The following is a 13,702-nucleotide window of genomic DNA, read 5'->3' as shown; positions in this document are numbered from 1 at the left end:
CTAAAAAAATTTAAATTATTATGATTGTTAGGGTTATGACCAGCTGTGTAGCGGGTCTTTTTCTTTTTTCTTGCATGTTATGACCAGCTGTTTAGCGGGTCTAAAAAAAAAGTTGATATGACCAGCTGCGTAGCGGGTCTCTTTCTCCCTATCTTATTATATGACCAGCTGTATAGCGGGTCAATTTTTTGTTTTGCTCGAGGACTAGCAAAATGTAAGTGTGGGGGAATTTGATGAGCACGCAAGTGTGACACATTTTCACCCATAACTACATTCGCTATGACTAATTTAATCACTAATAATCTTGTTTTAAGTCTTTTCAAGGAAATAAGCTCTTTTGGAAAAATAGCTCGAAAAAGTGTTAAAGGAAACCAGAGGAACTGATAAAGGCACCCATCATTTCAGATACGCGCACCCAACAAATGGATAGAGGCACCCTCTTCTTCTTCATTTGAAACAGATTCACATAATTTATGGAGATCTCAAATATTTAAGGAAAATATATCTTCTTGCCTATTATACAGGAAGTTTTCATATCTTGAAGTTAAAAGAGATAATATATTGATGAGTTTGTTTTTATTGAAAAGGAGAAAGAAAATCTGTGGTTTTATTTATAAATAAAAAAAAAAGATAATATCCCCAGGATTTTATTCTAACAAATAGAGGAAGATGTGTGATAAATGGGGAAAGAAATTATTCCTGAGATATCTTTCATTAAAGAGAAGATCTGGTGGAGTTAAGTTATGGAAGAATATTTTGAAAAGATGTTTGAGTAATGGGTTGTTGTGTATAAATAGGGTGCTAATAGGACCAAACAGGTATCCGGAGAGGAGGGAGTTTTGGAAGAGCAAAATAGTTGCGTTTAATTTTTCTTCATTTTCACCATTGTAAACACTTTTCGAGCAATCAAATAATCTTTTAAGAGTGTCTACAATATGATGAGCTAGACCCCTACACTGGGTCGACGGAGGAATCCGAATTTCATGCATGGGTAGATTTATTTTATTTTTCTATTTGGCTGTTGCACTAACTAAAATAGAATTATGATTTGAATTAATTAGTTATCATTTTATTTGATGGGTCATGCTTGCTTAGATGTTTGATGTCCCATGCTTACGATTTATAACTAATATTTTGAGAATCTACTTTGGAAAAAATAAGAGTCCATGTTATTTTTATTGAGGGATAATTGTTCAGAATAAATAATTGAGCCTTATGATACGAATTCGGTGGAATCCTAGTCCCAGTACCTCCCGCCTTTGTTTATTATTTTCATTAAATCTCTAAATTTAATCTTCACAAGTCTTAGAGTTCGAATCCTTATTTACAACAACGATTAAAAATCACATCACAAGTAAACCTTGTGCTAAGAGTTTAACTACTGGGATTAACCTAATTCACAAAGCTTAAAGCATTCGATTGGATTACACCTTGAGTGAGCTATTACTTGGTGGTTCGGTTGAATAGAATCTGATATTGGAGAGCTTCTGTATCCGTGGTATAAGGAGTTTTTGGGATAGCACTGAGCTAGCTGCTATTCTACGGTTGGTGATGAATGGTTCTTACGAACGATAGATAAGTATTCTAATCCTATTAACGCTTGGTAACGGCGAAGGATTCCTTAATCATCTCCTTTCTTTATTGTCTTTCTATTTATCTCACAACCAAACCCCCTTTGTTATTTATTTTATCTTGCTTATCAAATAACCTATCAATTATACAACTCTCTATGGGAACGATCTCTTACTACCGCTATAGTACTAGTTAATTAGTGGGAAATATCATTATTAATTTGTTGTGCCTACGATAGCCCATCAAATTTTGGCGCTGCTGCCGGGGAGCAGTTGCTAACTGATTTGTTATTTGTTTAGCTTGTTTTTATTTTCTTTTACTCTTGTGAGTCGTCATGTTTCCTTACGGAAATAACATGTACGGAGCACAAGATCAATCATATAATAGTGGTAATCAATATGATTTTCAATATCATTCTTATGACAACTACCAACCATCCTATGGGCATGATCAAAACCTATCTTTTGTCTATGATCAATATCCCAGAGAATCTTATGGATATTCTCATACATGCCAACAACCTTATGACGGGCATGTAAGTGAACAATCACAAGGATGGGAGGATAGTTATGCTTCTAATCCTATTTCTCCAAGTGTTGCAGAACAAATGTGTTCCATGATGGAAGATCTTCATGTGCAAATAGAAAATTATTATGAAAGATTAGAGCAACGTCAACAAAATGTTGATCAATCACTCCAAGAACTTCAAGAGGTTATTAACAACTTAAGGAGAGACATGAATCAACTTAAGGAAGAAATGGAGAAAGATGAGAAACCTTTGGAAAGCCTTTGTAACAGTGATGAAGCTATTCCAACTCCAGATCGTAATAATGATCATTCACCTATTCAAAAGGAGGAGCCTTGGTATGACCGGACCATTATTATGAGCGGTGTGACATACTCAAATGCATATCAACGTTACAATGAACATCCATATTACAATGTTTTTAGGCCGGTTTATTTGCAAGAAGTAGACCCGATTATTTCCTCGACGTATATTCATACAAAATACCCCAAAATCTATATTGAAGAAGAGTTCCTGATAGTGAAATTTGATTCAGATGATGAAAGTGTTGAAGAGATTGAGATTGAGAATGAAACCAAATTGATTAAAGTCGTGGAAGACCCAAATGAGCTAGATAATAATAGTTCGATAGAGGACCACGATATACTTGAGGTAAATAATTCACTTGATATAATTGATGAGGATCCGGTACAAGGTTTGTCTAATCCTTTGCTTAATTTTATATCTATTGATCTTTTCCATCTAATTGAAGTAAATTCTAAAAGAGTTGTTAACCAAACTTTTAAGAAAATACCTCACTTAGGATTTGAGTTGTGTGCTTCCAAAGTTTTAACGGATTATTTTGCTTCTAAGTATCCACAACTTGATGTGTTTGATTCGAGTATTGTGCAGGTTCACCAAGCTGAGGAACCTTTTGAAGTTCCCGAATTCTATGTTCTCTATCCACTTCCGAGTGTAGAAAGGACTAAGTGTGGGGGAAACTTCAATGAAGTGATAACTTCGATATTTATATTTTGTGCTAATGTTTTTGTGAAGCTGTTATTGGAATTGCAGATTGTTATCTGGAAGGATTATAAAATTTTCATATTACTGGTGTACAGACGATAACAATAACGTCGGGCTGACGACGTTAAACCAAGCGCTTCGTGGGAGGCAACCCATCGGTTTTGTATCTCTATCCCTTTTGTTTTTAGTTTTCTTATTTTTTCATATCATATATTGCACTCCCATCTTAGATTTTACAAGTCCTATATCTATAATAAAAGTTTTGACGAATTATTCTCAGAAAACTCTGACTGCGCACTTGTTACGAAAACAACTCTCGGGACTTCATACGGAGTCCGATTTGAGTGGTTGACCCCAACTTTTAAATAGGACAAACTCACATTTCTTTTACAAAAGAAAATTTGAATTCGGAGTCTGTTAAGTTGGAGAGATAAGCCTGGACATTTGAGTTTCAGAATTTTTCCAGAACTTTTTCAGATTGCATGTCAGTCAGTCCGGAGGCCATAAAAGTCAGAAAATTTGTCGAAACACTGTGCCCTTTTGACACCTTATAGAAAAGACGTAGGAGAACAACTTTAGTTTAGGAAGTTTTTCCTAATTTCCTACCCATTTGTACAGTTTTCGAGTTTTTCAAGGCTGTTATTTCGTTTAGAATTTTCGATTTTGAACATTGAGGACAATGTTGATTTTAAGTGTGGGGGAGTAGTTAAGCATGTTTGGTTTGCACATAAATAAATAATACTCTTTGATTTCTTGCATTCTTGAGACTTCATCTTTTGGAGTTAATTATGAGCTATTTAGGATGACACACTAAACCTTTTCAGGTTGAAACAGTTCTTACGGCTATAGATTGAGTTCCACTTTATCATTCCACAATCCTTAATTATATATACGTTCATAATTGAATGCGAAACTAAGCTATGGTATTCGTTTGAAAGATTCATCCTCGCAATTGATCATTACTGAATCACTTTATTTTTATTTTTGCAGTTATATGTTTCTCTAAAGTGATTTGGTGGGATCCTAATACTGTCGTTGATGTTGTAGCAAGGTAATCATTGGTTGAGTTTATTTAAAAGCCCCATAAGAAAATTGTCTTACACTCATAAAGAGTGATCCGGGGGAAAAAAAAAACATATACAAGGCTCCTCTTCATTTATCGATACTAATAAATGATAGGTCCAGAATTGCGGACTAATCATAGTCGATAAAAACAAAAACCATATCATCATTATATAGCAAGTCAAAAGACTATTGATGAGGTTCTTGACACTTTGATAGCAGTATGTATGAAATGTGGTCCCTGTCTCCGTCGCCTAAGCAAGCGTGGAACGCAGGATCCAAGGCAACTATCATGTACTTGATGAAAAGGAACATGTGCTTAGGGTATCCAATCATGTGGTCGAGTTAAATGGGTGCTTCTCTCAACTATTGCGCTATAAATATATATCCTTTGACGACATTCATACAAGTATTGTGGGTAACATATTTTCACTTTAGTTTACATTTGCTCACTTCACTTTTTTATTCCATTTTCTTATCTATCCATGTGATTTCAATATGCGAGTGTTGTGACAAATGTTGCAACAAGTACGATGACTATCTTAGTAGAGTTTTGCAATCAGGTTGAATGTCACACGTAAGTAATTGCTTGTGTGTGATGATTGAAATGTATATGGGATATTTGCAGCTAAAGAACATATGCAAGCTAATTATTTGGCTTCTTGCTTTGCGTCTATCCTTAGTAGTTATTCCAAGGCGAGAAGTTGGAGTAGGTTTTTTGGGTATACCTCTTGTAAACCCTCACGAGACTATAACTCATCCACTACGGACACCTAGGGGTTTAAAGGCCTGTTATTCATGCTAAGAGTAACCGTATCCTCACGACATGGAGTTGTTGTATTTAGGATTAGTTTTATTTATTTTGATCGAGGACTAGAAAAATCTAAGTGTGGGAGAATTTGATAAGTGCATAATTCATATGATTTTAGTGTCCATTCCATACTTGCTTTAGCTATTATTCTTGCATATATTCGTATCATTACTCTTGTTTTCTCTTATTTGCCTCAATTAGATGAATCATCCAAAAAGGAGCTACAAAGTTCTGAAAAGAGCTATGGAGAGAAGTATTCCAAGTATCCAAGTGCCCAAGTCCAAGAGAAGTTGAAGAAGTGCGACGAAGAGGAGCAAAACGCTCAAAATCAAGAGATAGGCCAAAGACGGATATTAACTCATTCAAATTAAGGATTTATCATCACCATCTTGAAGAGAATTCAAATATAAAAAGAATTCAAAAAGAATGAGGTCATTCCGAGTTCGGACGAAGAAGTTGTGGCCAAAACGAGTTTTTATTGAATACATAAGACACTAGGGTACGGGTACGAGTACACATACCCTAGTTCCGAAAATATCTGCTGGAATTTGAGGTATGCGCACGGGTACGCATACCTAGCAAGTAGTAAAACGTGTATAAACTCCTTGGAAGGCCTAAGGGCACGTTTGGGAACGTTATTTCGTTATTTTGGGTCGGGTTCTTGAACCGAACTAAATACTTGATGGCCAAGCAATGTAAACCTATAAAAAGTTATTAGGTCATAGAATCGATAATCTCATATTACACTTTTGTTCTTCATTAATATTTTAGGGTTTACCCCTTTAGGGGGAAACCGGGTAATTGTGTAATCATGAGTAGCTAAAACCTTTGTTGATTAAGGATGAATTCAATGTTCTAAGCGTGAAGCTTTATTATTAATACAAATCTATTGAGAGTTTTTATCATCATCGTTTGTCTTTACCATATCTAGGGTTTATGAATGGTTCTTAGATTGATTTGGAGTGCACGCTAGATTGATCGACTAATCGTTCTATTGCTAGTGGAAGTTAGGAGATAAATAATCGTCGAGTAACTCTTTACACAAGTAGAAATCGCGAGACCTTACAGAGGGATTTTATGGAGGAATCGTGTGTAAAAACAACACCAGCAAGTAAACCTTGAGCTAAGAGTTTAACTACTGGGATTAACCTAATTCACAAAGCTTAAAGCATTCAATTGGATTACACCTTGAGTGAGCTACTACTTGGTGCTTCGGTTGAATAGAATATGATATTGGAAAGCTTCTGTATCCGTGGTATAAGGAGTTTTGGGGACAGCACTGAGCTAGCTGCTATTCTACGGTTGGTGATGAAAGGTTCTTACGAACGATAGATAAGTATTCTAATCCTGTTAACGCTTGGTAACAACGAAGGATTCCTTAATCATCTCTTTTCTTTATTGTCTTTCTATTTATCTCACAACCAAACCCCCTCTGTTATTTATTTTATCTTTCTTATCAAATAACCTATCAATTACACAGCTCTCTGTAGGAACGATCTCTTACTACCGCTATATTACTAGTCAATTAATGGGAAATATCATTATTAATTTGTTGTGCCTACGACAGCCCATATAGTTTGTTGGTGGAGATACAGCTGACGAGAACACATATAGAGGTAATAGAATCAAGTCATTCATGGATGCATCATTTTCTTCGTCTCGGCCAGCTCATCTATATTGTCCACAATCAACACTAATAGCAACGGGAATCGGGAGTTTGGTATCGATTAAAACTAGGGTCTCAGATGGTTGGTATTTATGCTGGTGATAGTTGGTACTGCGAGATGCCTGGAATTGCAACAAATCGAAGTTTCGACGGGGATCTTTTGACTGTTTGTAGATCTAAAGACGTCTTGTGATAATCCAACGTTAACAAACTCCATTCTGTGTGTGAATGGAATTCACTTAAACTAGATCGAAGTTTCGACGAGGATCTTTTGACTGTTTGTATATCTAAAGACGTCTTGTGATAATCCAACATTAACAGATTTTGTTCTGTGTGTGATTGATCACAAGAGATTCAAGTTGATTGTGTGCAGGTGCTGATTGAAGATTAAAGAAGATTTGAAGACAAGAAGACTTTTTGGGTTCATAATATTTGGTGTGCACATTACTTGTTTCGGCTGGAAAGGGATCCAACTATAATCGGTTTATCTTTGTGATAGATTGGATTGATTAGTTGAGTAGATCGGCATCAATACACTTCTTTATAGTTAATAGTATTGATAGCATAGTCTAACAATTACTTCGGTAGTTATTGAGAGATAGATCTAAGGACCCGACAAAGGAGTTTATTGGTTAAACGGAAGAGCCTTTGTCAGACTCATATCACTTTGTTTGAAAAGAGTTGTTACCGAACAGATTTGTTGTTCCTTTACTGTTTGGAATATGAACCAAAGGAATTGTTCCAAGTGCGTGACTTATTAACAAGTTCGAGGCGCAGGGATACTGAAGAAACTAGGTGAACTATAGGTTTAGTTTCTTGGTCTCAACTATATGAAGTTGGTTTGATTTTGTATAGCGGCTTAATTCTGAAAGTATTCAATTCTGGACTAGTGATGAGCGCCAAATATTGTATATATCGGCACCTTTTTATTGGCATTTAACTCATTTTTTGTGCATTAATTCTACATTTTATCCCATATTCTGTATTTTCATTGTTTTCAAGAATAAATATTTTTATTAATTAATTTTGCATTTTTAGGTTATAAATAAAGTTTGGATGGAATTACGGAGCGAAAAGAGCAGAAAAGTGGTGGAAGCCGAGAGGAATCACGCAAGGAAGCTGCGAAGAATGTTGTGCGCAAGACCAAAAGGTTAGAAATGGGCTTAACAAGGAAGAAGTTGTTCTTAAAGAAGACATGGGCTCAGAATTATCCCAAGCCCAACTTATCTCCCAAACCAAAACCAAAATACATAGCCCACTTGTCATGTAGCCGTCAGATTGGATCCTCAGCTGAATCCAACGGTCGCTTCACCGCCGATACATCAAATTTGCTACAACCGCTTCACACCACAGCACCTAACTCCATCTTGAGCCGTCAGTTTCGTTGTATTTTTGCATCCAACGGTCGCTCATAATCTGTCTCCATCTCGCCGTTAGATCCGTTTCAGAAGTTATCATCCCACGGCTCAGCTTCGCGAAACATCAAAATCTTTATCCCTGCCTCACACCCAAACACCAAACTCATGTACACCCAAAATAGAGGTCGACCCAAACACACCCTAATCCCTAAAAACATCGACCTTCTCTTTCTTCTCCACTCCGTCTTCATCACATACCCTGTCTCTGCCGCAGACACCACCTCAGCCATCACCACCACCTCTGCCACAGCCACCCTACGACTTCCATAACCACTCTAACGAAACACCACCTTACCCTATATCTCTAGCCACTTATTTCACCAATTTCCCCTCTATCCATTTCTGAAACCCTAGGTGGGAAATTGGTAAAATAGGTGAGTCTATAGAAGTGATTGAAGACAGGAGAGGGAGCAGGAAGAACAAAGAAAGAATGGGTCGACGCTATAGGTAAGGATTATCCCATCCAATCAAGTAAAAATTGTAACCCTAGTTTAATGTTTCCATTTGGGGATTTGTAAGAACCCTAATTTTGTATTTTGGGGTATAAATAGAGATGGGGGTTAGTGTTGTTGGGGTATGCCTGGACTAGTCAGTGTACCACCAAGATGCCTGGACTAGCCAGTGTACCACCAAGAGGCCTGGAATAGCCAGGACCTCAACTGTTAGTGTTGTTTCAATTTCAATTCAACTCTGTTAATGTCAAATTCAGTTAATACTGTGTTCATTATGCTTTAGTTATTTTGCTTAGGTTTCAATGAAACCCTAACTTGTTGTTGTGCATTGCATTCTGATGACACTGCTTTTGAATGTTAATAATGCTCATGAAAGATCAAACTTAGTGCTGATCATATTTCTCTCACATGGCATGTCATGCATACCTTGTAGTTAGGTTCACACTATGATGGTGGAACACAACTTATATCAAACCAGATTATCATTGATCTTTAGACTAATTGTGCTTTAGCTAGAAAATTAGTACTTAGGAGATACGCCTTAGTTGTGTTAGGTCTTTCTAGTGGGGAAACACCTTAGACATAGGGAAGACATGAATCTAAACCCTTGTCTATCATAAGGACAAGAGGAGTGTACACAAAGCATGCTTAGTGGAGGTTAGCGATGAATTTGAAGCCTGAGTTTCACATTGTCCTGCATTCCTTTCTTTTTCCTTACACTGCTGTGTAAAACTCAGCAGCTCACTGCCAATTTAGTTGTGGTTCAACACAACAAGTCAAAGCTCTCACTTCACTGCCTTTGCTTATTTTTGGCTCACTGCCACTGTCACTTACTGTCACTGTTTAGTTTTGTTTTGCTCTTGTTACACTTAGCTCACTGTCACTGTTAGAGAGTTAGCTTAGTTTCAACTTCAACTTTACACACCCAAGTCCCTGTGGACTGACCTGTGCTTGCACACTATCTACATTGACCCTGTGCACTTGCAGTAAAACATAGTTTGTAGGTTGTTTTCCCCTCCTACCAAGTTTTTGGCGCCGCTGCCGGGGATTTGGCGTTGTGTGTTGAAGTTTCTTGGCTTGTATATTAGGTATTCTTGCACTTTCTTAGCTGTACTTGCATTTATCTTTTATCTTTTTCTCTTGATGTTCATTTGCATCATCACTACATCTGCATCTTCTCTGCTCTAGTAGCATTTGCATTTTGCATCTTCACTGCATATTGTTCTTGCATTTATCTTTGCATCCTGTTTTTCATCATAACTTGCATCTTTCAATTAATATTACTGCCTCCTGCATTCACATGATCTCTGCCTTCTTGCTGTGCATCTCATTGCATTCCACTGAACTTGCAAATTTTGCTGGTGCTGTGGAGCTGGTGTTGTTGCTGCTGCTCTTGGCTGTGCTGCTGTTGTTGCTGTGTTGTTGCTGCTGAGATGTTGCTGTTGTTGCTGCTGTGAACCAAAGCCCAACTGGGATGTGCAACTAGAACAACAGAGCAGCTGGGATGTGCTAAAAAGAGTAAGCCTAAACCCAATAACTGTGTGGGCTTGCTTTAAAAACTGAAATTCTGGGCCTTGTAAATTGATTCTGAAACTCTTGAACCCAAGTGCACTTTGTTTCTGAACTCTGGGCTTGAACCCAACTCAGAATTTGTAAAACGTTTTTAAGCCCAAGTGGGCCTCTTATTTTGGCTAACTGAGAGCCCAAAAATCAAATACCCAGCTGGGCCTCGTGCATTTCTGGGCTTGGTTCACTGAACTCGTTAGTTGGGCCGTGTACTCAAATCTCTAGGTCATTCGCTGGGCTTGTCCCACAGAAAATTTGAACCAGTTAGCTGGGCCTCATCCCATTAAAACCAAAAGGATTTTTCAAAATCCATAAAAACCAAATGTTTCCCATCAAAAACCAAATGTTTTTCATTCCCATCAAAACCAAAATTTTCCCATAAAAAACCAAATTTTTGAAACCCATAACTGAAAAGTGTGGGCCTTATTTCTCTTTTTGAATTGTGTGATTGTTTGATAAACATAACATGTCTGGATTTTGGTCTGCCACTGGGAATAAATCTATTAGAGAAACTTACGGGCAAGATTCACCTTATGAGCCTCGCACAGACCATGATGTCAATAGTTATAGGGATTATTATTATGGACCCTCTGTAGGTCATGAACCTCAATATGCAAACCCTAATGACTATTCACACATGTATCATCACCATTGAGTGAAAATGAACATCTAGACAATATCCAACTCACACATTCGTCACTTGTGAATCAGTTAGAGGCTCGGATCACTGCTTTAGAAATGCAAACACATGAGAAATCTGTAGCATCTAGTTCACATAGACGACCGGAAATCTATGCATGTACCTTATGTGGTGGTTTAGACCACCCTGATAAATATTGCTATATTTTGCATGATTATAGGAAATTTAGAGAATCCCATGAAAATCCAAATTATGAACTGCCCACAAATTGTGAGGCTGGTAGTCATTGGGACCATAATCAATCCTTTGAGGGTTGCGATCAATCTTTTATAAACCCTAATGACCATGCACACATGTACCATTCACCACAATTTGAATATGAAGAATTTTGTACTCCCATGAATTTAGACTCCACCACAGAAGCTTTCAGACTCAGTGAGCAAAACTTTGCTAGATCTACATCACGAATTCAGGCATATTTAGATCAGATTTTGCTTCACCTACAAAAGGAGGAAATTCATGAGGAAATGTATGTTGTCCCTAATGAAGTGTCTAGTCCCATTCATGTAAATGATGTTGAATATGAACCTAATTTAGAGGAACATGAATCGACTAATGACACCACCACTGTTAATGAGGACCAATATGCATGTTACCATGATGATGATTATGAAGATTATGATGATAATGATGTTATGTTAGAAGAACATGAAAATATTGTGGAACCTTTTGGTTCAATAACATATGGCTTCTCGCCCTCGACCTTCATGAATGTTGTTTCTTCTAATACTCATAGCAAATCATATGATTTTGATATTGATATGGTACTTGTACAATTGTTCTTCGAAGATGAGCATGACATAAGAATAGTTGAATCTTCTGTAGACACTAATGTTAATATGCATGAAAACAAATTTGATGTGTCTGATTCCTTGCCTAAGTCACAAAATGTTATTTCTTCCGATGTTGATTTGAGTACTACGGACAATCATGATACCGTTTTAGGTCTTGATGTTTTGTTCGATGAATGTGAGCATGATTCACCAATTTCTAATTTAGGGAAAGTATGTGTTGGTACTATTGATCTTATCCATGAAAATAACTTAGAAGTACCAACTTTCTTACCTAAATCGCATATTGAGATTATTCCACCCAACCTAGATTTGGTTTGTAACAAAACTTTTAAACCAACTTTTCTGAAAATTCCCAACCTAGGATTGGAACTGTGTGCCTCCCAAGTCCTTTTGGACTATTTTTCATCAAAATACAATACTTTTAAGGAGCCATAATTGGAATACATTTCTTTGCCCATCCCGCAAAAAGTCCATTTTGAGTTAGACCTGGTGAATCCCGAACCCCCAAAATTGCTAGATTTTGTGCTTAAAGATAAACCTGTTGAAAAATATAGGTTTGGGGGTGATTCATTTGGTTTTTCACTCTCACTCGCATTTCAGTCCAACTATAGTTGTTTGAAACTGTCTATGTTTCAACACTTTGTCTTTTGGGTTGATCCTCAACTCTTTAGACTGTATGTATATAGTGAATTGTTTGTATATAATCTGGTAGGTAATGTTTAGTGGAATCATATGTTTCTTGTATATATTGTGCTAACCCAATGTGAATTCAGTTGAGTTACCGTTGGATTCTAACCATGAATAATGGAGTTCAAAACTTGCTTTCGCCAATATCCGGTAATCTCTTTCCTTTTTCTACAGTTAGCATCGTTCTCATGGTATGTGTTATAATCATGTTTATCTTTTGAAACATTGAGGACAATGTTTAGTTTAGGTTTGGGGGTGAAAAGTAGATACTTTGATAACATGCTATAATTGAAAACAAAACTCTTTCTTTTTGAATTTTTTTTTTTTTGAAAAAATCAAAATAGAAAATTAAAAAAATTCGAAGAAAATGATAAAAATATAAAAATGGAGCTCATTTACCTTGAAAGAGTGATTTTTGTGCATATATGTTAACGTAGGGTTCTTAGTCTAGAACGATGAGGCACCCATGATTCTAGCACAATTCACATGTGCTAAGAAACTTGCACACGCACGATCTACCAATACATGTATAGCCTAGATCTTCAAGGTGTTTGATAGGAAGTTAGATTGCCAATCACTTTAGAATACTGAATGAGACTTGACTAGCTTGTTCTTTGGTTGGCTGGGATAGAAATCGGAGGATACGTTAAGAAAAGCAACCATAGAATTTGACCGGATGCATTCGATAAGGGCTACCTCTTGCTAAGAGTCATGTAATTATGTTTTTCTTTTTGTTCATGTATCAAAAGTGTCACTATGTTGTAAAGATCAAAGTTATTTCTTCAAAAAAAAAAAACAAAAAAACAAATCAAAAAAAATCAAAAAAATCAAAAAAATATCAGAAAAAAAATACAAAAATATCAAGTATTTATTTATTCCATGTTTTGTCATGTTAAAGACAATAGTCTCTCTTGTTCCAAAAATAAAAGAGAGTAATCAATGTAAATAAGAGTCATGTAAAGAGTCATCTTTTTGTTGTAAATAGTCTTGTAATAAGCAAGGAGGGTGCATCCATCGATGTATAACGCGGGTAAACTGAAATATCACCAACTCATTGGGTGAACATTCACAATTCTCGTAAAGCCGGACAGCTAGCTTGGCTTAGAATTCGGTTCTTAGCCTAAAAACTATCTCTTGGTGATTAGTAGTCATAACTTCAGGTCATTCTAGAAACATGTGTAGATACACTTTACACTCTTATCACGTGTCTTTAGTTGTTATCAGTGCTAGGATTGTGCCTTTGAAATGCTAGATTGACATATTCCTTTTGCTGTGAGCTTAAACTGTCTTGCACATATCACATTTCATGGAATCTGAGCTTATATTTTGTCCTAGAACTTTGTAGGTACGTTCTAAGCAAACCTTCACGAGACTTCAACTCGTCCACTAGGGACACTTAGTGGTTTAAAAGGCTTAGTGCATATGCTAAATGCATTCGAGAAA

Source organism: Papaver somniferum, chromosome 10 (genome assembly GCF_003573695.1).
Source record: "Papaver somniferum cultivar HN1 chromosome 10, ASM357369v1, whole genome shotgun sequence".
NCBI classification, from domain to species: Eukaryota; Viridiplantae; Streptophyta; class Magnoliopsida; order Ranunculales; family Papaveraceae; genus Papaver; species Papaver somniferum.
This window is presented reverse-complemented; position numbering follows the sequence as displayed.